Here is a 24171-nt window from a genome sequence, read left to right on the forward strand (position 1 = left end):
CTAGAACAGATCTTCATCATAACGGGTAGCTGTCAAGAGTTGCGTGTAACTCATTATCTTGTTGCACCCTTGAAACTCCATATTTGCTCCTTCATCGCGCCCATCCTTCTCCACTCCTACTTGAGGCCCTGCACCATCATGTTTCTTTTGTTTCTGCAATAAAACTTCTAATAAGTAATTTATGAATGAAAGGTAACACCACGCCATGTACATCTTGCTACATACCTTTGCTCTTTGGTTTTTGGATGCCACAACTTTAGTTGCCTTGCGCTTCCCTTTGAGTAACTTATCAAACCAATTTTTTCTTCTCCTCAAATTTTTTGATTGAACCTCTTTTTTCTTGAACTTTGCAGCACTAAGAACCTCTTTTGTTTCTGCACTAAGAACCTCATTTGTTTGCTGCACATTTGGGTCAACATTTTCTTCGCCATTACATGGCTTACTCGTCGCATTGGCAATTGCGTTCAGTTTATCCTCTAGTTGTGGACCAATGCAATCAAGTGCATTTCTAACAGCAAACAACATTCCAGAGAGTAGGCTATTTTATATGCCAAAGTGTGAAATTTGTGAGACAAATCTTTGTACCGAAGTTGAGCTTCCAACTTTGGATTTTCTACCACATTCCTTCCTTGTCTATCTTGTATGCTTCCATTGCGTGCTTCTCTAGTCCATCTTTTTAAGAAATAATGTGATGGCAATACTTTTATATTCATCAAATCAAGCACTTTGAGACCATGTCCACACAATATTCCCGTCCTATTGAACATTCCACAACTACATGAAGCTGTTTGGGTCAGAGGATCACCGATCACTACGCGCTCCTCTTGGAATTTTAAATCACCATGCAAACTCCCAATAGCAACTGCAAATTTGTTATGCCCATCCAATGATCTAGTGCATGCAGCCATGGATCTTTCATATTCACTTTGGAAAGCTTCAAAAATAACTGGAGTGTACTCTTTGCTTGCTAGCACCAACATAGGTGTGTGCATCTTGATTCTTGGCAATTTCTTCCTTGCATCAAATTCAGATTGCAATTCCTTTCTTCTTTTTACTTCCACTGTCCTCTCAAAATGCATCAAGAACCGAACAATATGGAAATCTGATTTCAAATGGTTTTTCAATGAATTGTTGAAGCTTTCACTAAGTTGTGTACTTCTCACTCCCAAACTAAACACATCTCTCATATAACATTCAGCCCATTTTTCTTTCAACTTGTAGATACTATCTAACCAAGTTTGCTTGTGCACTTTATGCCTCATATTGTCAAATGCTTCCTGAAATTCTGTTTTGTCCTAGCCATATATACATTCACTAAAATCAGTGAGAATATGAGACTCCTCATCTTCATCCTCATCTTCATCTTTCCCATCATCTTCATCTTTCCCATCATCTTTATCTTTCCCTTCATCTTTCTCTTTCCCTTCATCTTTTTCTTCACCCTTCAATGGTGATAAATGCTTGACAGCATTTTGCATTATATGAAAGGTGCACAATCCATGATATGATTCCGTGAAGACTTTTCCTATAGCTTTCCCCATTGCTGCATCTTGATCCATATAAATAGTTCTAGGTTGCTTCCCATTATGTGCAGCTAGAAAAGTCTCAAAAAGCCATGTAAATGAGTCACATGTTTCATCAAATAGCAATGCAGCACCAAAAATGGTGGTTTCTCTAAACTAATTGAGTCCAAGAAAAACACCTGGCCTATATTCTTTGTTTGTGCCAAAAGTGGTATCAAATGTGACAACATCGCCAAAGTGTGCATAGTCAAGAACCATTTTAGCATCAGCCCAGAATATGTTGGTTATATGCTCCTCACAGTCCAACTGCAAAGCATATTGGAAAGATGGGTTCTCAATGATTTTGTCATGGAAGTACTTCAACATACTACCAGCCTGTCCAAAAGCCAACTCTCTCTGCCGCTTGCTTAGCAAATGATTCTTTTGGTCAACACAAGTGTAGCCGAGGTTAAGTGGTCCACCAAATTGACGACAAGCAAGCTCATGTGCAGCTTTTGGCATGATTCCAGAGTCATCAGCGGCTTCTATTTCAAAAGCTTGTACTTCGGAAATCTTCCTTTGTGATGCCATCAAGTGACAAGTTTGTGGCAATTGGAGGTAATGATTGTGTTCTAGCACAATATCTGTGACTTCATAATTTCCCCCACTCGATCCAATGTTATAGTCATCCGGGCTTTGCAATCTGTTCTTGTTTCAGCTCTAATACGCTTTGGCACATGATCCAATGTTATCCATTTTTTTCCTAAGACCCTCATTGGAACAAACAAATCTGCATGAAGTCACTTCACCATCAAACTTGCTTACATGCTTGTTTCTCTTCCTCACATCAAACCCTACACGGCCACCATATGCAACCCAAAACACCCAAGCTTCATCTACATTTCTGAACCTCATACCAACTTGAGGTATTCCCTTATCAATTTCACCCATTGTACACCACTTTGCAAATGCACAACACTCACAACACTAAAATCTTGTCAAATTGCACAACTCCGCAGCCCAATCAACAACAATTCTGTTAAATGGGACAGTACACACATCAATTTCACACAACACATAAAAAAATCAGCTAAATAGCAAAGACGACTACCTGTTTGAGTCGGCCTGGAGCTCAATGGCCACTTCAGGGAAGCCGCGGGAATGGATGGAGGGAGCCGTTGGAGCCCGTCGGAGGGGGGAGGGGGTGGAGGAGCCCGGAGTGGTGATGGAGGAACCTGTCGACGCCGTTTTCTTCAGTGGCCGCGGCTGGAGCTCGATCCACTCCGTTTCCTGCGGCGGCGGGGCGGAGAGATGGCGACGGGAGCGGGGGCGGGCCAGAAAGAGGGCGGCGGGGGCGAGGGTGGCGGCGGGCGTGGTGGGAGAGCGGAGGCGGCGGGCGCGGCGGAAGCGGCGGCGGCGGCCGATGCCCCAGCCCGCGCAGTTTTCCTCTGCCCGCGGGAATGTGTTGGGGAACGTAGTAATTTCAAAAAAATTCCTACGCACACGCAAGATCATGGTGATGCATAGCAACGAGAGGGGAGAGTGTGATCTACGTACCCTTGTAGACCGATAGCGGAAGCGTTAACACAACGCGGTTGATGTAGTCATATGTCTTCACGGCCCGACCGATCAAGCACCGAAACTACGGCACCTCCGAGTTCTAGCACACGTTCAGCTCGATGACGATCACCGGACTCCGATCCAGCAAAGTGTCGGGGAAGAGTTCCGTCAGCATGACGGCGTGGTGACGATCTTGATGTACTACCGTCGCAGGGCTTCGCCTAAGCACCGCTACAATATTATCAAGGTCTATGGTGGAAGGGGGCACCGCACACGGCTAAGAATATGATCACCTGGATCAACTTGTGTCTCTAGGGGTGCCCCTGCCCCCGTATATAAAGGATCAAAGGGGGGGGGGCGGTGCGGCCGGCCAGGAGAGGGCGCGCCAGGAGGAGTCCTACTCCCTCCGGGAGTAGGATCCCCCCTTTCCTAGTTGGAATAGGATTCGGGAGGGGGAAAGAGGAGAGAGAGAAGGAAGGGGGGGGGGGAGCCGGTCCCCTCACCTTGTCCTATTCGGACTAGGGGGGGAGGGGCGCGCGGCCCAGCCCTGGCCACCCTCCTCTCTTCCACTAAAGCCCACTAAGGCCCATATACCTCCCGGGGGGTTCCGGTAACCTCCCGGTACTCCGGTAAAATCCCGATTTCACCCGAAACACTTCCGATATCCAAATATAGGCTTCCAATATATTAATCTTTATGTCTCGACCATTTCGAGACTCCTCGTCATGTTCGTGATCACATCCGGGATCCGAACAAACTTTGGTACATCAAAATGCATAAACTCATAATATAACTGTCATCGAAACCTTAAGCGTGCGGACCCTACGGGTTCGAGAACAATGTAGACATGACCGAGACACGTCTCCGGTCAATAACCAATAGCGGAACCTGGATGCTCATATTGGCTCCTACATATTCTACGAAGATCTTTCATCGGTCAGACCGCATAACAACATACGTTGTTCCCTTTGTCATCGGTATGTTACTTGCCCGAGATTCGATCGTCGGTATCTCAATACCTAGTTCAATCTCGTTACCGGCAAGTCTCTTTACTCGTTCCGTAATACATCATCTCACAACTAACTCATTAGTTGCAATGCTTGCAAGGCTTATGTGATGTGCATTACCGAGAGGGCCCAGAGATACCTCTCCGACAATCGGAGTGACAAATCCTAATCTCGAAATACGCCAACCCAACATGTACCTTTGGAGACACCTGTAGAGCACCTTTATAATCACCCAGTTACGTTGTGACGTTTGGTAGCACACAAAGTGTTCCTCTGGCAAACGGGAGTTGCATAATCTCATAGTCATAGGAACATGTATAAGTCATGAAGAAAGCGATAGCAACATACTAAATGATCGGGTGCTAAGCTAATGGAATGGGTCATGTCAATCAGATCATTCACCTAATGATGTGATCCCGTTAATCAAATAACAACTCTTTGTCCATGGTTAGGAAACATAACTATCTTTGATTAACGAGCTAGTCAAGTAGAGGCATACTAGTGACACTCTGTTTGTCTATGTATTCACACATGTATTATGTTTCTGGTTAATACAATTCTAGCATGAATAATAAACATTTATCATGATATAAGGAAATAAATAATAACTTTATTATTGCCTCTAGGGCATATTTCCTTCAGTCTCCCACTTGCACTAGAGTCAATAATCTAGATTACACAGTAATGATTCTAACACCCATGGAGCCTTGGTGTTGATCATGTTATGCTCGTGTAAGAGGCTTAGTCAATGGGTCTGCTACATTCAGATCCGTATGTATCTTGCAAATCTCTATGTCTCCCACCTGGACTAGATCCCGAATGGAATTGAAGCGTCTCTTGATGTGCTTGGTTCTCTTGTGAAATCTGGATTCCTTAGCCAAGGCAATTGCACCAGTATTGTCACAAAAGATTTTCATTGAATCCGATGCACTAGGTATGACACCTAGATCGGATATGAACTCCTTCATCCAGAGTCCTTCATTTGCTGCTTCCGACGCAGCTATGTATTCCGCTTCACACGTAGATCTTGCCACGACGCTTTGTTTAGAACTGCACCAACTGACAGCTCCACCATTTAATATAAACACGTATCCGGTTTGCGATTTAAAATCGTCCGGATCAGTGTCAAAGCTCGCATCGACGTAACCATTTACGATTAGCTCTTTGTCACCTCCATAAACGAGAAACATATCCTTAGTCCTTTTCAGGTATTTCAGGATGTTCTTGACCGCTGCCCAGTGATCCACTCCTGGATTAGTTTGGTACCTCCCTGCTAGACTTATAGCAAGGCACACATCAGGTCTGGTACACAGCATTGCATACATGATAGAGCCTATGGCTGAAGCATAGGGAACATCTTTCATTTTCTCTCTATCTTCTGCAGTGGTCGGGCATTGAGTCTGACTCAAATTCACACCTTGTAACACAGGCAAGAACCCTTTCTTTGCTTGATCCATTTTGAACTTCTTCAAAACTTTGTCAAGGTATGTGCTTTGTGAAAGTCCAATTAAGCGTCTTGATCTATCTCTATAGATCTTAATGCCTAATATGTAAGCAGCTTCACCGAGGTCTTTCATTGAAAAACTCTTATTCAAGTATCCCTTTATGCTATCCAGAAATTCTATATCATTTCCAATTAGTAATATGTCATCCACATATAATATCAGAAATGCTATAGAGCTCCCACTCACTTTCTTGTAAATACAGGCTTCTCCAAAAGTCTGTATAAAACCAAATGCTTTGATCACACTATCAAAGCGTTTATTCCAACTCCGAGAGGCTTGCACCAGTCCATAAATGGATCGCTGGAGCTTGCACACTTTGTTAGCTCCCTTTGGATCGACAAAACCTTCTGGTTGCATCATATACAACTCTTCTTCCAGAAATCCATTCAGGAATGCAGTTTTGACATCCATCTGCCAAATTTCATAATCATGAAATGCGGCAATTGCTAACATGATTCGGACAGACTTAAGCATCGCTACGGGTGAGGAGGTCTCATCATAGTCAATCCCTTGAACTTGCCGAAAACCTTTTGCGACAAGTCGAGCTTTGTAGACAGTAATATTACCGTCAGCGTCAGTCTTCTTCTTGAAGATCCATTTATTCTCAATTGCTTGCCGATCATTGGGCAAGTCAACCAAAGTCCATACTTTATTCTCATACATGGATCCCATCTTAGATTTCATGGCTTCAAGCCATTTTGCGGAATCTGGGCTCACCGTTGCTTCTTCATAGTTCGTAGGTTCATCATGATCTAGTAGCATGACTTCCAGAACAGGATTACCGTACCACTCTGGCGCGGATCTCACTCTGGTTGATCTACGAGGTTCAGTAGTATCTTGTTCTGAAGTTTCATGATCATTATCATTAGCTTCCTCACTAATTGGTGTAGGTGTCACAGAAACAGGTTTCTGTGATGTACTACTTTCCAATAAGGGAGTAGGTACAGTTACCTCGTCAAGTTCTACTTTCCTCCCACTCACTTCTTTCGAGAGAAACTCCTTCTCCAGAAAGTTTCCGAATTTAGCAACAAAAGTCTTGCCTTCGGATCTGTGATAGAAGGTGTATCCAATAGTTTCCTTTGGATATCCTATGAAGACACATTTTTCCGATTTGGGTTCGAGCTTATCAGGTTGAAGCTTTTTCACATAAGCATCACAGCCCCAAACTTTCAGAAACAACAACTTTGGTTTCTTGCTAAACCATAGTTCATAAGGTGTCGTCTCAACGGATTTTGATGGTGCCCTATTTAACGTGATCATAGACATACTAAACGATCGGGTGCTAAGCTAATGGAATGGGTCATGTCAATCAGATCATTCACCTAATGATGTGATCCCGTTAATCAAATAACAACTCTTTGTCCATGGTTAGGAAACATAACCATCTTTGATTAACGAGCTAGTCAAGTAGAGGCATACTAGTGACACTCTGTTTGTCTATGTATTCACACATGTATTATGTTTCCGGTTAATACAATTCTAGCATGAATAATAAACATTTATCATGATATAAGGAAATAAATAATAACTTTATTATTGCCTCTAGGGCATATTTCCTTCAGAATGTGTCTGGCAGCCCGCGTAGTTTTCCCCTGTATTGAGTCCCTTTGACTGGATGTGAAATGCTGCCAGCCGTAGGATTGATTTGGACGATGGATGTAGGGGGCAAGGCACTCCGTGACCCGCCTCTGGCGAGGCACTGGATCTTGATCCGATTCCAGGGGGAGGACAACACGATGGACGGGTGATTTTACATTTATATTAGCATAGGTCCACAAGTTATGTATTGTAAAACATTCAAACGTATAGTGATCTGAACTCTTGGTTATATATATATATAGGGTGGGTCTATTCTAATAACACCCCTTAAGACCTTATTCTAATAACACTTCCTCTTATTCTGATAACACTACGTCTAACATTGGAACAGACAAAAAACGCCACCGCCCCACTAGTGCCCACCCGCCCACCACTCCACCTCCACCTCCACCTCCCATCCCGCACGACCCCACATCCTCCTCCTCTTCCCGAGCGGTGCCGCCCCGCCTCCTCCTCCTCCTCCTCCCGCCCGGCACCGCCCCGCCTACTCCTCCTCCTGCCCGGCGCCGCCCCGCCTACTCCTCCTCCCGCCCGGCGCTGCCCCGTGACTTCCCATCGCCGGATCCAGGTCGCGCCGACTTTCGCGACTCCCAGCCACCGGATCCAGGCCCACGCCCAGCCATCCCGCGACTCCAAGCCGCCGATCGAGGCCACGCCGGTGCCGAATCCACGTTGCGGCGAGCCCCCCGCAACGCCTCCCCTGACCCACCTTCTATCCATCCGGCCGGCGTGCAGGCACCGACGCCATCGCACGGGCTTCCTCCCCCACAGCCCTCAGGTTCCCCTCCCCTTCCCCCATCTCCACCTGCCACCGCATCCGTCGCTCCATCTCGCCCCACGCTGCTCCGTCGAGGCCCAGTGGATGGATCCTCTGTGACCTCCTACCATCGTCCCTGCAACCTCCTTCCCCGCCAGCCTCCCCCCCCCCCGCGGCAACTCCTAGTACAAGCGGCGCTGGATCTAGGCTCTCCTGCTTCCCTTCCCCTCCCCTCTGGCGAGCTCTGTCGCCCCCATCCTCTCCGACGAGCTCTCCTGTCTCCCCACCCCTCTAGCGAGCTCGCCGCGGCCGGATCCACCCTTCCGACCTCTGGATCCGCTACAGCCCTGCCTTGCCTCACCGCCCCGTGGCGACGGAACTGAGCGCCACCGGCCCCTGCTCCAGCCCGCCGGGCGCCATGTGGTCTGCTCCGTCAAGCCACCGGTGGATCCAAGCTCGAAAGCTCAGCTGGTTCACCGCGCGCCGCCCCTGGTCTTCTGCCGTGACCGTCGGGATCCCCAGCCCCTCTGCCACCGCATCCAGCTCGCCACCGCTAGATTCGCCTACCCGGCGACACCACCGTCTCACTGCAGTCCCCCCTCTCTCTGTAAACCCCTCTTCCAGATACTTACTACGGCGAGCACCACAGGCAACAGCGGCCTGCAGTTCGTTGGCGGCGAGTGTGTGGCTCGCACTGCAGTTCGGTCGTCTTTTTTTGGATTCACTTTTGATTGTTTTGCAACAAAGGGATGCAGTTCTTTTGGTGGCTGGCCGGTGAGCGTGCAGGTCCCCCACACCGGATCCTTCCCCTTGGACTATGGCGTACCAGCAGGTACGACAAAAAGTTGCCATGGCCAGTGACGCCATCACTAGACTCCGGCTAGGTAAGACAAAAAATGCCCAGATCAAATCGTTCGCTATTGTTCTCCGCTGACGATGAGCAGTGCATGTTCCTCTTCATTGCAGGTCGCTTGGGTCCTCGGTGCATCTCGGTCGACGGCAGCGAGAAGTTAGTTGCAGGTTCGCTATTTTTGAAGTCCCCCTGTCATTGTGGGAGCATTGCAGTTCGTTTCACCCCGTCTCATAGTACAGAGATTGTGCGAGCATTGCAGTTCGTGTGCATGCTGAATTTCTTGTTATTTATCTAAAAAAATGTGGTTGACTTACAGTAATGTGGTCCATCTTCGAGCGTGTTGTGGTTCAGTAATGTGGTCCAGCTTTGAGCGTGTTGTGGTTCAGTTTCGAGTGTGTTGCCGTTCCAAATGTGAAATGCAAAGATGTTAAGGAAATGAAAAAAAGTAATGCGATTCACTTAAAATTGTGTCGAGGTTTGCTTTTTCTTTGATTGTGAAGTGCACTCGCCTTGTATCAAAAAACAGTAACAGATAAGCGTTTGCAGTACTCTCTGTTCGACATTGCAGTGCGATTTTCCGTCTGATGCAAAATCCATAGCCCAATGTGAAGTGCAAAAAAAGTTAGGGAGATGGCAAAAAAAACTGCATGATTTTCTATTTGCAGTACTCTCTGTTCGATATAGCACATGGTAATTTTGAAGCTCACTTTGTTCTCTCACGAAGTTTGCCATAAAACACCTTTGTGGTTTTCCGAAACAAAAACACCTCGGAAAGCAGCTCACTTCTCATTACATGTGGTTTACTTGCTCAGTTCCTGCGGTCCACTCGCCTGATCTACGCAAGTAAAAAATATTGAGTTTGGAAAAAGCTCAAGCGGTTCACTTTCGGTAGTGTCGCGGCCTGTTTATGTTGTCACGAGGTTCGCTTTTCATAGTATTGCGGTTCACCAAACACTCGATATGAAGTGCACTCCACCTCGTTTGGGAAAATGGACGTCCCATGAAAAATAAATCATGCAGTGCACATGTCCGTCCGATGAAGTGCGGATTTCAGTCTAAAAGTAGTGCACTCCACCTCGTTTGGGAAAATTTACGTCCCACAAAAAAGAAATCATGAAGTGCACTTGTCTGTCTAATGAAGTGTGTTTTTAGTCTAAATAAGTGCGGTTTTTTATTTAATGCAGTACGGCTCGTTTACGATAGTCTCCAGGTTCACTTTCATAGTATAGTGGTTCACCAACACTCGACATAAAATGCACTCCACCTCGTTTAGGAAAATTTACGTCTCACAAAAAAGAATTCATGCAGTGTACTTGTTTGTCCAATGAAGTGCGGTTGTTCGTCCGATGCAGTGCGGTTTTCGGTCGGTTGAAGTACCCACGTCGATTTGGGTGTTGCGAAAAACAGAGTGTCCGCATTTCGATAAATTTAAAACTGCTCCTAAACCGTAAGGAATTAGAGAGAGTGTTCTACATGAAAAAGTTGCGTCTCGTCAATATCTTTCCAACGGCATATCATTTGAATCGTTTCGACAACCAGTTTATAAATTTTTTGCGAAAAACGACCGCTGCCTCTCGTCGTTCGCCGCACGATTTTCAAAATTAACTTAAAACTGTAAGGAATCTCAAAACCATTTCTACATATGAAAGTTGCGCCTTGTCCGTAGCTTTCCAACGACGTATTACACGCCTCGTTTCGACGAACGGTTCAAAAACTAGAGCGAAAACAGTACCGAAAATTGCAAAAATTTCAAAAAACAGAATTCCACGATTTAGTAAATTTGAAACTGCTCTTAAACAGTAACAAATTAGAGAAAACAATAGTTATGAAAAAGATGCGCCTCGAAGATATCTATCCAATCAGTTGCATCATTCTGATAAGCGGTTTAGAAAAAAATGCGAAAAAACACTCGCTGTCACATGTCATGGGCCGCACCATTTTCAAAACTGCTCTTAAACCGTAAGGAATCTTGAAAAGTGTTCAACATGGCGAAGTTGCGCCTAATCCATAGCTTTCCAACGGTATATCATACGCCTCGTTCCGATAAACGGTTAAAAAACTAGAGCAAAAACAGTACCAAGAAAACACTGCGTACAGTTTTTTACGACACGAAGTTCACTAGTCTCTGTAATGCAGTGCTCTAGCTAAAGAAAGTCCAGTGCCCTCGCGTTGAGCATGCAGTGCGGAAGTGTTGTCAGAATAACTATATATATATATATATATATATATATATATATATATATATATATATATATATATATGCTACTCCTGGAGGGCTCACGTGATCGTGCGGAATTTTCCCTCAGCATTCGCTCAAAAAACAGAAATGAATGTTCCTTGCACGAGTGTTGGAAGGGATACGGAGGGATCGGTGGAATCGATGTTTATAGTTTGAGCCTCGTGGGCATATATATAGAAGTACAATGATCAATTTGGAGTACAAGACAAGGTAGGGTAAGATTCTACGTTATCTTATCTTTCCTAATAATCATAATACTCAACATCCTCCACAGTCACAATGATAGCGACGCAGACGGTGATACTGGAGAAGAATCCGAAGGTAAGCCAACAGACATCCCCTCACAGCCGTAATGGTCGATGCACCGAGGAAGTCGTGGCTGGAGTGGAAATCGACGAGGTTGCTCAAGCAAGGCGGTAGCCCATTGTGCCGATGTCGATGGAGTCGAGAGTGTAGTGTGGTGTAGCCGTGGTCAAGGTAGCCGATGTCGAGGGACGCCGTGGTCGATGTCGAGTCGGGGTGGCCGGTGTCGAGGTAGTCACCTTGAAGCCTGATATGTCTCCAACATATCTATAATTTTTTATTGTTTCATGCTATTATATTATCTATCTTGGATGTTTTATATGCATTAATATGTTATTTTATATCATTTTTTGGGACTAACCTATTAACCTAGTGTCCAGTGTCAGTTGCTATCTTTTCCTTGTTTTTGTCTCTACAGAAAATCAATACCAAACGGAGTTCAAACGAAACGAAACTTTTTGAGGATTTTTCTTGGACCAGAAGACGGCCACAAAGCTTCGGGAAGAGGCCAGAAGACCCACGAGGGAGCCACAAGCCCTCAGGGCACGTCCCAGGGGAGGGCCCTAGGCTTGTGGGCCCCCCGTGGACCTCCTAACCTAATCTCAGCTCTATAAATACCCAAATATCCCCCTATGCCAGAGGGCACACCAAATATACTTTTCCGCCGCCGCAAGCTTCTGTTCTCATGAGATCTCATCTTGGGGCCTTTTTCGGCACTCCGCCGGAGGGGGATTCGATCACGGAGGGCCTCTACACCAACCTTGCTGCCCTTTCAGTGATGTGTGAGTAGTTTACCACAGACGGGTCCATAGCTAGTAGCTAGATGGCTTCTCTCTCTCTCTCTCTTTGATCTTCAATACAATGTTCTCCTTGATGTTTTCAGAGATCTATTCGGTGTAATCTTTTTTTGCGGTGCGTTTGTTGAGATCCGATGAATTGTGGATTTATGTTCAGATTATCTATGAATATTTTTTGAGTCTTTTCTAAACTCTTTTCTGCATGATTAAGATAGCTTTGTATTTCTCTCCGGTCTATCGATTTGATTTAGCCAACTAGATTGATTTTTCTTGCAATGGGAGATGTGCTTTGTGATGGGTTCAATCTCGTGGTGTCCTCACGCAGTGACAGTATGGGTAGCGAAGCACGTATTGCTAAGCCTCTACCTATAAGCTTTTCCCTAATAGTGATGGTCTACACGGCGAGGAAATTCATCGATTCGTTACTTCGCATGGAGTAGCGTTAGGCAATGATGACAGAGTACACATTATTCTGCACTTTAACGCTTTGTTTGGTTGATGAGGTGGACTTGAAAGGGGTTGGAAGAGATTGAGGGGGATTAAATGCCTTATGGGCCAAAATCCACTCCAATCCCATGGGAGGAAGATTAACCGAACAATGCCTAAGAGCATATACAACCGGACCACCCATATCCACCCCGATCGCCCGAACGGGCTGTCCGGTCAGTGTCCATATGAAAAACTGCCACTCAACCAGCCTCCCCATAGCCGGCCCAAATGCTCGGGCTCTCCAATTAGTGTCCAGATGAACCTCCGCCTTGCGCTCCGCCGCTCCCGGGAGGAGGCCGCCCGACGATAGTGCTCAGACTCATTCCGCCAGGAATCCATTGCGTCCGCCCAAATGGCACATGGATCCGGCGCGAGGTGTGTCGCCGCTGCCTCACCGGAGGCGGTGCGGTCCGTCTGGCATCCGAACGCTTAGGTGGATGTGCAACTGCTTCGTTGGCGCAATAAGGCAGAGGTGAACGCATGGGTGTCCGCTGACAAAAATATGGTGTGGCGTGCCTGCCGTGCTAGGAAGCAGGCGTGGGAGGTGGCGGTAGCCCTCGCGGACGTTGGCGAAGCGGAGTCGCATTCTCTAGCGCCCCGTATGCTGCACGGCCACCCCGGGCGCTGCAACCGCATCGTGGTGGACGTTGTCGGCTCCTCCCAGGATGGATCCATCATCGATCTCACGTCCATCGGTGACATGCAAGCGACGGCTCCGACTAGGAAGTGTAAGACATGGGAGACGGCGACGCCTCGAGTCCCGTGAGCTGGTCAGTGTCTCATGTCCTACTATTCCTCGTTGACAACTAGAGCAACACTTCGAGGGACACAGCCGGCCGCCGAACATGGGCACTATGGAGGCGGATGAGCTCCGCTTAGATTACATGTCATGTTGCATGTAATAATATAGAGTTGCTGATTTGAAACACCGGCATACGTGGGAGCCACTCGTACCCTAAGGTCTTTCAGTCCTAGTGGGCCTAGATTCCACGATAAGTTCCTTGAAATGGAGGAAATGATGCATTCAAAGTTGTGGTTGTGGAATCAATTTTTTGGGTGTTGTCTGGTCACTGTCTCTGTGAACGGTTGTTTCGGGCCGGATTTTGACGTTTGTAGTTTTAGAGCATCTACAACCGAGGTTGTAAATTTGGACCCTCAAACGCCCGCGGACGCGCCCACGGACAGTGACCGGGAATCCCTCAAATTTTATAATTTACAACCACGTATCCTATTTCAAAACATCTGTTACATGCAGGGCCATGCACGTCGATCATCCTGTTCGTCTTGGGACGGCTGGGCACCGAAAATTACTCATATTTAACATTTTCACACCTGTATTAGTCTCACCTCGCCGACTTATGAGCTAGTCGACCAGCTTAAATATCCGGGTCGTCCAGAAGGATGAGCTTATGACATGATTGCAACCTTTGTTAAGGATATGGACTCTTACTATGAATCTTCTATCTTTATCACATAGACAATTCATAGTCAGGGTCTATCTCCTTCACATAGGGAACATTGGTGTCGGCTTTTTTTGAATCACTATGTGTCTATGCGTCAAAATAAAATAAAAATCTACTGTCATTGTAGTAGAGGTATCAACGTATATGATCGAGACAAACTTGACACTCGATGAACAATCACCAGTCAATGAAATGCAGTCTAGTGTCAAATTTATCTCGATCACACATGCGAAAATTGATAGACCTACACAACAACAACAACCAAGCTTGCCGCCATCCGCTGGCGCAGCTATTTAAGCAGGGTGGCGTCCGCCTCGCCCGGTGATGTGGGACTAAAATTTGGTTGCACCGATGAGAGATGGAGGAGTTTCGGTCGCTGCAGGTGAGAGAAGGAGGAGCTTCGGTCGCTACAGGTGGGACCGCTATGACCTGTAGCAGGGTCGGCGGGCGTGCCCGGACGCCCCATATCCGCCTCATATTTAGGCTAGATACGAGGGGTGCCGGTCAGCCCGGGTGTTTGAGGCCCGTTTGAGGAGCCTGTCTGAATCAGATTTTCACGACCGGGCAATGACCGGTCGGCCCGCCCGGTCGTATAAGATTGGTTTGAGAGGTCCAGCTGTAGATGCTCTTAGTAGATCCTCTAAACAGGACACAGGTGTGACCGGACTGAAGGCCCACTATAGTCGGCAACTCACAAGACGCGTAGGAAAAAGAGGACGTTCTACGCACTCGTCGTTCTCATCGCTCCCATCAGATGGCTTATCTTGCATTCCTGGCCCAGGCGCACCGCTTGAGGCGGGATTATACGCACTAATCTTGCCTACACACATCAGGGCGGCTAGTTGGGATCTTAATTTAAGCTTGTCTATGCATGTTGGGCTTCTTCAAACTTTCCAATATCCAACGCTTAGATTAGGGTGGCTAGTTGGCTCCTGATCTTAAAAAATGACCAACAATACTTGGTCTCGGCTTAACAAGGCAAGAATAGTGATAACATGAATTAGAAATGACATCTAACATATATATAAGAGACCTTCATTGCAGTCACAACATGTCTTTAGAATGACAGACATAATTATGAGCCAAAAGATAATTACAAATAGGATTTTAGTGACAACCATAGCAAGCAAATTATCCTTAGAATTCTTCATTGCAGGTTATTTGCTGATCACATAAGAAAGAACATCAACAGGTGTTGCTTCTCGGCTTTATGTTTTTACCTCACACTGATTGGTGCTTGCCATTGTACTTCCTCTATCATAATCATCATCATGTTCGTGTATTTCAGTCTTTGGCGTGTAGAACTTAGAATACACAAAAATCAACCTGAACCAAATGAGAACATACATAGAGCACCAATTAGAAGGGCACCTGCACCAGTCAGTTTCCCATCGCTATGATGAAAAATATATGTTGCACAAAACTATATTAACATGTTCCTTGCGTGGGATTTGTGTCATCCTTCAAAGCAAACACTTGAATTTGCAAACAAGGTTGAATTAAGAACAATACCATACCATGTTGTTCACATAAAGAAAAGGTTTTCCCAACACCTTGCAGACCTGCCCTCCCCGCCCATCAATGAACTATTCAACTAAGGTTGCTTGTGTGTACAATAATATGCACCCATCAATGATCTGGCTATGCAAGTTTCTAACATAAATCTTCCCCACGTCAGAGAAGGCACGTCTACAAATTAAGAGTATACTTTTATATCAACCTGGAAAAACAAATTATTATGCATCTAACAATAGAGTGCTTGCGTATGCGCCACTCATCATTGTAATGGGATCGGAGGTGTTTACTACAAATTTAAAGTATATATATTTAGTACCTAGGGCCAACTGCTTGTGAAACAAGGGCATCCATCTTCGATGTTCAGTTGGCTGTGTCCCTCAAACGACCAACACGTATGAAATGAAGACTGAAAGTCATAGCACCATGAAATAATTTGGAACTTTTGGTGCTAGACTGCTGAAAGGTTACTAATCTACGTCTATGTAGCAGGTTTCAGCAGCCAATGCTATTCAGAAGTTCTTAAAACAATTACCTCGACATTAACCATGGGATATGATATCTCGACTTCTTTTTCTTGGCATGAAATTGTTCTTGTTTAGAAACAAACAAACATAATATGATAAAAGCGAGTTCAGAATCCATGAAGCAGAAAAATATGTCAGATTAGTCACGCTTGCACACTGGAAAACTCCCACTCTTCTAAACAGCATGGGCACTTACAGTTCCTTCGAATATCTTTAACAGTGCTTGCTGGACACCCTCTCCTGAGGCATCCTCTAGTCCTCCTGCTATCCAACCTGAATGTACTAATGGGTCCTATTAGTACCCGTAGAATGAGCGGAGTAAACTGCAAGTAGCACAGACAAGTATTGCCTTTTTGCAACCTGGAAAAGCGGAGTAAACCACTACCAAGTAATACATACATACATACATACATACATACATACATACATACATACATACATACGTACATACGTACGTACGTACGTACATACACACATACATACATACATACATACATACATACATAACACTATTTTCCTGGAAAAGTAGAGTAAACCACTACCAAGTAATACTACACATTACTGTTTATTTCCTATTAGTGGGCACCATTAAGCAAGAAATGTGGCATACTGGAAAAGCGGAGTAAACCACTACCAAGTAATACATACATACATACATACATACATACATACATACATACATAACACTATTTTCCTGGAAAAGCAGAGTAAACCACTACCAAGTAATACTACACATTACTGTTTATTTCCTATTAGTGGGCACCATTAAGCAAGAAATGTGGCATATTGGAATATTAGTACTTCACGTAATCTTGCAATGAATACTATTTATGCCAGATCTCTAACCTCCTTTCTATGAATAGTTAAAGATGTAGTGAACACTTACAGTGAGTACATATGCGAAGTTTTGCTCACTGATTTAAAATTTCTCACTACTCGCACACTTCCTTGCAAAGAGGTTCTGTCAAAGAGCATGAAGGTACAGTGAGCACCTAAAAATTAATAAAGATACTGAAGATCTTGAACCAAGAAGAGAAGAGCCTGAAGCTACATGAGTCGGCTTCTTCTGTTGACAGCTCTCTTGTTCATCGGATGGACAAACGGGGACGCGTTGGGGACGAACTGATCATCCTCAACCCAGCCATGGTAAGGCCATACTCGTATCCCATGGTGGTGGAGTGGCCTAGGCGGCGGAGCAGGGAAAGGAGCACAATATACCAGCGCAGCGGGCGATGACGAACGCACCATTGCCTGCTCGACTTCCTCTCCCTACATGTACGTACTAATTAATTATAATTTGCTCAACGCACAAATAGAATGGTTCAAACAACTCAAGCATTTAGAATTCTCACTTTCACATCCATATTTTGCTACATGTCAATTTCCTATGGTAGCAGAAAGTTCATAAATTTTTTAGCGTCATCTTTAACCCAACCTGTACCATTGAATTCCTAGGATACCAGCAATTCCCCATGATATAATTTGTGAAGCTGCTGTTTTCTTTTTCTAGAACCAATAATCAGTAATGGAGTAATCCTAGTGGCAGTAGAGCAGGAGAATAGAAGAAGAAGAGGGTGAACGTACCTCCACGAAGCTGTCTATCCTGAGTAGGGAGAGGCCGTATCGGTTAAGCAGCAGAGGCGAGTTTGTGAGGCCATGGAGCTTGCTTTATTTGATAGACACTTCTGTGGTAATTTCAGCATAAGGGGTGTGGCGTACTTTTCAACCCCATTTTTAAGTAACCACCACTACAGTTCCAAAATGAGAGACATTTGAAAACTACTTCTTTTCCTAGCAGAAAGTCTGAACTTACATGTTGCTTATTGAGTCGAGCAAGATGCTGGAGGCCTTGAATCCGCGGTAGATCACCGACTGGTCGGCGTTGTGGAGAAGGCAAGGCCCTTAGCCGCACCGACAACGATCTTTATCCTTGTCATCCATGGGAGGGGGGTTGTTATACCTAAAGGAAATAGTTTCAGCCTTTCAGGTCAGTTTCGTCCTCCACATTGACCAAGAGTTGTAACTTGCAAGCACCAAGAAGTTGGTCAGATAATTAATTTTGTAATCCAAAATATCCAGTGGCCTTTTTTAGTAAATATCCAATATCTACATTCATCTGACTTTAAAAAGAGAAACGGCTGTCCCTTTCGAAGGCTGAGAGCAGCTCAACTACATTATGTATGCCATTAATTCCTGAATTTCATCTGTTAAACAAGCAATATATGTGCAATTCATCGAGTTTTGTACATCAGCAAAGATATCTAACCATGTACATATTTAAGGGGATCATTCCCAGCCTTTAATGATATCTAAGAGTGTCATCGAGCAAACATCCAAAAAAGAAAACCTTCGGCGATAGCTTACCAGAGTGTTGCCATCAGATTTTCTGAGAAAGGCCCCAACCTATAGAATTGGTGCAATCATTGACACAATCAGGTCAACTACCATATACCAAAATCTAGAAATCCGCTCGTCAGTGCTACCGCTATAGCTCAAATCTTTAGATCATTTGACACAATGAACCTGAACCGACAGTCTCTCTGGTGACACCGGTGCATGTTTCTCCAGTTGCAAGCAGTAGCTCCCAAAAAAGTCTCTACGTTCACTTTCAGCCTGAAGTCCAGATTAAACAACAAATGCAGCTCGAGACGATTCATCTCGATTGTGTTGATTCCTCCCACCCTAGCATAGAATGTATTGTTGAAAAACCTGCAGGAGATGCATTGAGATTTGAGAAAGTTAGTGGGAAACCAGTGCATGTTTGTGATATGCAAAGAAATACAGCTGAATTGCGGCTGCATTGAGTACACTTACGCATCATCTGTGAATTTGGCAGCAACCGCCACACTTGTAATTAGCAAGCGATGAACACTGAAGGGCGTCATGTACACATTTGACGTACATTGAAGGGCGTCATGTTTGTGACACAATATATGAAATACCTAAATTAACCCCCAAACCCCCCCGCTTTCAAAAAAAAAACCCAGCCACAGAAATGCTGACGCGTGGATGCCTATTGGTCCCGGTTGGTGCCACCAACCGGGACCAAAGGCCCTCCTGCCTGGGCTCAGCGCGCAGGCCACGTGGAGGCCCATCTGTCCCGGTTCTGGTTAGAATCGGGACTAAAGGGTCAGGGCATTAGTAACGACCCTTTAGTCCCGGTTCAGGAACCAGGACAAAAGGCCCTTACGTACCGGGACAATAGGCCCGTTTTCTACTAGTGACTGCACTCAGCATACTTGAAAATGCGTTCTGCATAGAGCTGTATACTGAGATCTGGCACCCTCTGGCCATGAAAGATAGTGGACGACTCCTTTATTCCATCAGAACCTAGTAATTCTTCATTCTTCTGAACTGATCTGCCCAGATATGTGGCAAGAAGCGACAGGACATTTGGAAACTTGGTATCCCCTTTCTTTGACTGCGATACTGTTAAACCTAATGTCCCGTAGCTCTCCAAATGCTTATCACCGGCATCAATTGTAGATGAGCAGCAGGTGGCGCGGCGCCACGGGCCCCTCCCCGAGCCCCCTGTCCTCTTTCTGCGACAGCACCACCGTATTGACGGCCCGCTCTGTGAAGCGCTCGAAGACGACCCTGTTGACCCCCGCGGCGCGCCCGGTGTGCAGGCCGAGAGGCCTCGCGCCGTGCCTCCTTCTTCTCACCTTCTCTCGCAGTCACCCCTCCCCTCCACCCGCCGTCTCTCCATCTTCCCCACCCCCACATCGCGCGGTCGGCCGATCCGGCAGAATCAGCGCCTCTCCTGCTGGAGACTCCGTGCTCTGCTCGACCTCCTCCTGATGGTCGTGGATGGAGAGGACATGGACGTGCCGATCTTGGTCCGGTAAGAAGCACGACGCCTCTCTCCCGTGTGCTCTTGAGATGCAGATTGAAAGGCTCGAGGGATGTGGAGCTCCGATGGCTACGCGCACGGTGGTGGCAGTGTGGGGAGGAGCAACGGGCAACGAGGTGTGGGCCGAAGGAAAGGGCGCGGAAGAGCAGCAGCGTGGTGTGAGCCATGAGATTGGGGATGCCGGCGGCGGAAGAGATGGAGGAAAGGAGAGGTCTCTGTCTTCTGTCTTCTGGACGAAGGAAACGACCAATGGTGGGGCAGCGACGAAGCAAACAAAGGGGACAACAGTGCCATTGCCACCCCTACTGCCCACGTGGCATGCGCGAGCGAATGGCCTTGATGCGTACGTTAATGTGTTCGATGGCCAAATGCAATAATGCAGTGTATGGGTAGAGTCGACGTGCCATGTTAGAACTAATCTTAATATTTGTATCAGCATGTTTATTTCGTTTAGGCATGTAGTGTAGGTTCAGAAATTGTAGGTCGGCAAGGGTTCAGCGGAGGCGTGCGAAAAAAGCGAGATGCCAAGCTGCCGTGTGAGACGGCGAGCACGGCGAGATGCCGATGGCAGCGAGAGGCTGCAAAGCTGCGCGAGGCGGCATGGCCGTGCGATACGGCAAGCGCTTGAGAGGTTGGAGCCGGACCGGCTAAGCACTTGCCCACTTGGTAGGAGCCAAGTGATTTGCTTAGTTTGTTAGCTGCATGAAACTAATTAGTTGTGTGGGCGTGCAAGCCGCTGGCAAGGTCATGTGCGGCCGTTAAGGGGTGCAGCGCAAGTGCGAGACTTGTGCATGTAGATAGGAATCAGTTAGCAGTCAGGTCGTCTGAGTTAGTGGCCGGTGTGGCGTGAGCAATGTTTTAAATAGTGGGCTATGGTATATAACGACGACTCTTAAAAACAGCTATAACTGGGCTATAGCGAACTATAGCAAGGTTATAGCGGCAAATTGTACATCAAATCATTTAGCGGCAACATGCTCAAACAGCTATAGTGAGGTTATAGTCGGCTATTTAAAACTATGGGCGTGAGTGCATGCATGCATGGATGTAGGTAGTGCGTTAGTGCATGGAGAAGTGTAGCCGCTGGATGCGTGCGTCTCTGACCCTATATAAGGGATGTAAACCGTGCTGTTTCTTTGAGCCAAGAGAATAGAAAGAGAAGATCAAGGCCGGCACTGTGAGGCTCCGGCCACCAAATTTCGTGCGCCTTCATTATTGTATATGTGAGCTGTGAGAGGCAGCCACCGAGGTAGAAGAACAAGAAGCGGCGCTGCGAGAGGGCGGCGCCAACATGCCACACGCTTGGTGGTGGACGAGACGAACACACAAGCATGCATCACTATTGCAATGTGAACTCTTCTTACCAAGTTGCGGTGCGAACTTGCAATGGCCGCTTCATCCAAGCTGCTTCTTCCTCGTGAAGCCCCCACTGCTCCGCGTTTCTTGCATTTCTACTGTTTTTTCTGCGATTGAGACGAGGAAGATGGAGGGGGTGGTGGCGAGCGCGTTGACGGGAGCCATGAGGACGCTGCTGCCCAAGCTCGCCGCGTTGCTCGCGCCTGGCGAGCAAGTACAAGCTGTCCAGCGGCGTGCACAAGCAGATCGTCTCGTTGTGGAACGAGATGAGCACCATGAACGCCCTCCTCGTGAAGCTCTCTCGGGCGGCGGCGCTCGACGAGCAGCAGAGGGACTGGCGTGACAAGGTGCGCGAGCTCTCCTACAACATGGAGGACTGCGTCGACGTCTTCACCCATGAACTCAACGGCGGCGGCCATGGCGGCAAGGCCTGGCTTAAGCGCAGGCTCAGAAAGATCAAGACGCGCCACAAGATCGCCCGCCGCATCGAGGAGCTCAAGGCTCGGGCGCTAGAAGTAAGCAGCTGCCACAGTAGGAATAAGACTGATGAGTGCACCTTTTCTCCTGACTGCATCGCATCTCCTGGGGGCCTGGTGACTATTGACCCTCGAATGGAGGCACCCTATGTAGACGCCAACAGCCTCATAGGCATAGACGGCCCGACGGGAAGCTCATCAAGTTGCAAATCGCCTTAGAGTGGATCGCCTCCCTGAATAGCAGCGCCACTGCTGAAGCCTTCCTGACGCCGAAACTGATGACGCCGTCGGAGTCCATGGATTGATTATGCCTTTCGCTGGCAAGACCGACGGTGCACCCGCCCCGACGGCGAAAGTGTATTTGTTGTTTCCCGTACGCGATACGCGTTGTTCTTCCAGTCCGGACCCGACTCGTACGTACAAGGGCCACGACCGGCTGATGGAATTCAGTGTGTCTTACCGCGTAGAGAAAATTTCATATGGCCTTTCCCGGTGCTCCACGATGAACAGGTGTTAACTATGCCACATAAGCAAAAAAATGACATGGCATAACAATTAAGGAGGAGAGAGAGCACTTTGATGATGCGAGGAAGAACCAATAACAAGCACGTGAATCTAGGCAAACCATTTAAATTAAAGAAGAATGACCAATGCATGAAAGAGTTTAGAGCAACTCCAACCAGCCGACCCAAATGGACGTCCCTGTCTGCCCGTCCGTGTCCATTTTTTCAATTAGATCGGCCGGTGCGCCCAACGGTAGCCGACCCATTTTCAATATGTTCGCCCTGACATTTCCTCATACACATAGAAGGCAGGGGAGCTTGCAACGCGGGGGCGGCACGGCGAGTGCCACGAGCGCGAGGCCGGGCGCCGCCGAGGCACGGCGCGCGACGAGGAGCGACGGGGCACGAGGTCGCGGCGGGGCGTGGTCGGGAGCTTGGCGGCACGGAGGACTGTGGCGGGGGGAGGCGACCAGGAGCGGTGCAGGGGACGAGGTCATGCTGAGGTCGGCGAGCTTCAGCTCTATGAGAGGTCGGCCTTCAGCAGGGCTGAAGGGAAAGGACTACGAGCACCTTCTCCCGAGCGCGGCTACTGGCTAGCTACGCATGCATCTGTGCACAACACGGCTAGCTGCTGGTGTCCAGCTACGCAATCATATGTGCACGCACGGGCGCGGCTAGCAGCAGGTGGTAGCACGCGGCGGCCAGCTCGGCCAGCGGCGGCAGGCAGATGTTAGATATAATTGTACGTATGAACGGTGTTGTATATACCGTATATACCTTCTGGTAGAGCTAGCGCGTGCGTGTTGATGTAATCTGGTAGCTAGGCTGTTGGGATTCCTCCTTATCTCTTGTATAGTTTGCTTGAGGATTAATCCACGCCTAACTACCATATCTTGTAAACCATCTGTGCTATATAACACGTACGCCGTCCTGCAAGAGGCATACGCTTCATCTAATCTTCCGTGGTATTCAAAGTCTACTTCCTCTTCGACATTCAACCCTAATTATGGCTAGCTCCAGCTCCACCACCGTCACCGCCGCTTTTGCCCTCATCCCCATCGCTAACAAGCTAAATTAGGTCTGTACCGCTCTGCCAGACTACCTAGATGGCTTGCACAGAGCACAACAACTGTTGGAGAGGGTAGTCAGAACCGAAAAGAAATGCCTATTGGCCCCTCCAACCCACTAGCCACATCATCCACTAGCAAGTTAACAAGAAGAAGAAAACGGCGCTTTGTCTACAACAAAAAAAACATCAATCAGACAACATATATAGACATCTGCCCTGAAAAACTGAAAATACATGACACATATATGACGCTTCCAACATGCTTGCATTTTATCCGGTAATTAGAGTGCTCTACAACACAAGTTTATTGGCTTTATGTTTAGTGCCGACACCATGGTAAACTCATTATCCTCTTACTATCACCGAGGTACCTTACTTGCAAAATTAAACTCAACTAAGGTATATCACTCACACTATTGGTCATTCACTCAAACTGTCCAATGAATAAGTAAATAAATAATCAAAGAGCAATATACATCTATAAATCAGACATAAAAATCACATATAATCATATTATAAAGTAACAAATCAACACATAGGCATAATCACAATAGAGAATACATTAGATGGCTCACAATCTTGTTAGAAAGCTAGTGTGTTCATCCAGAAATAAGAGAAGGATGGATGTACAAGCCTCCTCAGCGATCGCGATTCTCGGCCGTCGGATCGGGTGGCTTGATGCGTTTTCGTCCGTCCGATCGAGATCTGGAGAAGCCTGGGCCGTTGGATCTGGGATTGACACTGCTGGAATGAATAGTAATGGCAGCAAAATGTAAATACCGTGCCCCCGCCGGGGTA

The 24171-nt window shown here is 46.9% G+C and overlaps 1 long non-coding RNA gene and 3 pseudogenes across 1 annotated transcript; 2 read left to right on the forward strand and 2 right to left on the reverse strand.

Moving 5' to 3' along the window:
• Window positions 1–2453, reverse strand: LOC147978191 (protein FAR1-RELATED SEQUENCE 5-like; annotated as a pseudogene).
• Window positions 2454–7545: 5092 nt separating this feature from the next.
• Window positions 7546–9150, forward strand: LOC125547802 (uncharacterized). The gene is made up of 2 exons (XR_007300783.2): window positions 7546–8814; window positions 8897–9150. It is a non-coding gene; the product is annotated as an uncharacterized LOC125547802 (long non-coding RNA).
• A 9369-nt stretch (window positions 9151–18519) lies between these two features.
• Window positions 18520–19825, reverse strand: LOC125546558 (cyclin-P3-1-like; annotated as a pseudogene).
• A 1627-nt stretch (window positions 19826–21452) lies between these two features.
• Window positions 21453–22249, forward strand: LOC125546538 (disease resistance protein Pik-2-like; annotated as a pseudogene).
• The last annotated feature ends 1922 nt before the right edge of the window (window positions 22250–24171 follow it).

This window comes from Triticum urartu, chromosome 3A, assembly GCF_056163025.1.
Source record: "Triticum urartu cultivar PI428250 chromosome 3A, HENAU_Tu73, whole genome shotgun sequence".
NCBI lineage: Eukaryota > Viridiplantae > Streptophyta > Magnoliopsida > Poales > Poaceae > Triticum > Triticum urartu.